The sequence below is a fragment of the Montipora foliosa genome, chromosome 7 (assembly GCF_036669935.1).
Source record: "Montipora foliosa isolate CH-2021 chromosome 7, ASM3666993v2, whole genome shotgun sequence".
Lineage (NCBI taxonomy): Eukaryota > Metazoa > Cnidaria > Anthozoa > Scleractinia > Acroporidae > Montipora > Montipora foliosa.
In genome coordinates, this window is record NC_090875.1 from 1,670,494 (window position 1) to 1,672,993 (window position 2,500).

Below are 2,500 nucleotides of genomic sequence, written 5' to 3' on the forward strand. Positions count from 1 at the left end.
GCCTTCGTCAAACCCCTTGTGCTTGGAACGCATCACGTGATGCAACAAATAGGTTGCACCACTGGACTTTGTTTTGGTCTATCTAACTTTACTAAAGACGTTTTGACCAATGCTAATATTCCCAAAGATAGTAAACGTTTGAGAAGAAGTCTTACTGGCTATTCCAAATGCAATTACAAAACATCCTCCAGGATTATAGCAGGGGGTTACCTCTGCGGGAAACACAGTAACATTTTGATCTTGGTAAAGGTACATGTAATTACTAACAGATGGCCGAAAGATTATGAAGTTGAGGCTTATCGTCGATTTGAGAATAATGAGGGTCAAAAATTCTATTCCTCTCTCGCTAAAACATGGAAGACAAACTCAACTGTTATTGAATATACTGAAAATTGTTCTGTTTGTAATGAAAGAGTCAAGCTCTCTTTGAAACTGAATAGTAAAGCAATTTGCATTTGCGATAAACTGGAGGAAACTTTGACAATGTCAGTTTAACAAGCGTGACTGTGATGCAACTTTGCGTTCCCTCTCTGTCAGCAATGATGACCGAAATCGAATATGTGCTATTTTGCAAAGATATCACGATAAGTGGCTTGTAAATCATCACGTTTATGTTAAACCAAGCTTTGGGGGACCTGTTATAATATCTGTTGAACAGATCCGAAGGAAGTGTGTTTTTATTGACATTTCAACTGATGCATGGATCATTTCTCGTTTTCCGAACATAACTGAGCATAATTAAATAACATTTATATGCTGATTGTATAGTATGGCAAGGTGTAACATTAAGGCGTCACGCAATTGTTCCTCTCAGCTACATGTGCTTCCGTTGTTCAGGATTTTATACGTAGTCTGTTTCGTTTGGAATTCGCCTGTTTTATGGTGCTTTTCCATTCAATCTAAAAGGTATCTTAGCAATATGTACACTAAACGTGTCACTGGCGAAGGTACAGATGTTTACGCGTTGTTGGCAGGTGTAAATTTAGTTTTTTGTTCACATCGATCACTCAACACTGACTATAATCGAGTTGTTGACACTTCTGCAGTTAATCTTCCGTGATCATTTCTTGAAAAGCCAGATATGCTGCTTGAAGAAAAAAGAAAGCACCCAATTTTGTAAACATAATTAACACTTGAATCTCAGTCGAGTAGCTCCAGTGATCGTTCATGTGACTGGTTACAAAGTTGATGTGTTGCGTTCTACACTTTATCAATTATAAGTAGAGAGTAGAAAAGTAGATTGTACCAGTTCGTGATAACTGCACACCGCTCTCTTACAGCTTGGGATAAAATTCAAGAATGTTTGGTTTATATCTTCCTGTTCAGTTGTTGTTGTTTTTTTTAAAGTAAGTGCAGGGACTAAATACCGTTTCTGAAACGTTTAATTTTGTTTGAGTTGATATGTGATTAAAATTACGGGACGGTTTCACTTGAATTGCATCAGAAAAACAAAGTTGTCAAACCAATCCAGTGCTGACATTTCAACCTTCCATTAATTGTCCTTCCAGCTATTTTCTTCAGAACTGAGAGAACATTTCAATGTCAACAGAAGAGCTAGTGAAATCATTGTATGTTATTATTCGTTAGTGGTTCATAATAATTGCAATTGCAAATAATCATGATTATTTTTAAAGGGATACTAGAATGTTGCAGAAACTAAAAAAATTGTTTTTGAAGCTGACAACGTTCTTTGAGAGAACAGAAACAGATTAAGCTTAATCTATTGCGACTTTTAAGAACCTAAATTTAATAGTTTACAACTTGGATTTATGAGAATCTTGGCAAATCGACGCAGTTACATTTTTTATACAGATCAAAAAACATTGCGCAACCAAATTTCATTTCATTTCACTTATTTATGTTGCGCAAATGTCAACCACAGTTGAGAATACCAAGCTTTTTACATAACAATACCTAAATATCCATCATTTTGCCTTCACAAAGTCCATATTAGGTCTTTTTGTTTTGCTCATGGGAAGCCGACTGTGAATTTCCAGTCAGGGTTATCACGGTTGCAAGTTTGGGAACAAAATAATTACGGGTGTGATCACTCCTATCACTAGGCTCATCACGCCAGCTCGAAAGGTAAAGGTAAAGGTACACCTTATTTAACGTTGGAAGTTCCTTTACTCTCTAGAGAGTATTTTCCCAGGAAGCCGACGGTGCGCTCATTGTACCCTCCTCTTTCTATCAGTACTCCGTTTTTTCATGGTATTTAAAGCTACTTAGGCTACACTGAAAGCAAAGAAGTCAAAACAAAGATTTGAGATCTGGGGCTCAAACTCGAGACCTGCCGACTGTGCCACCCTTGCTCCTGTTAAGGAGAGTGATCATGGGTATGATCAGTCCTATCACAGGCTCATCACACCAGCTTGAAACCCGATTTTTTTTACTGGGGAAGATGTTACAGAGAATTTTTGCATTACTCAAATCCTCATAAGTTCGTGACAGAAAGAAGACGAGACACTGGAAAAGAGTATATCATAATGTCGATCAATCG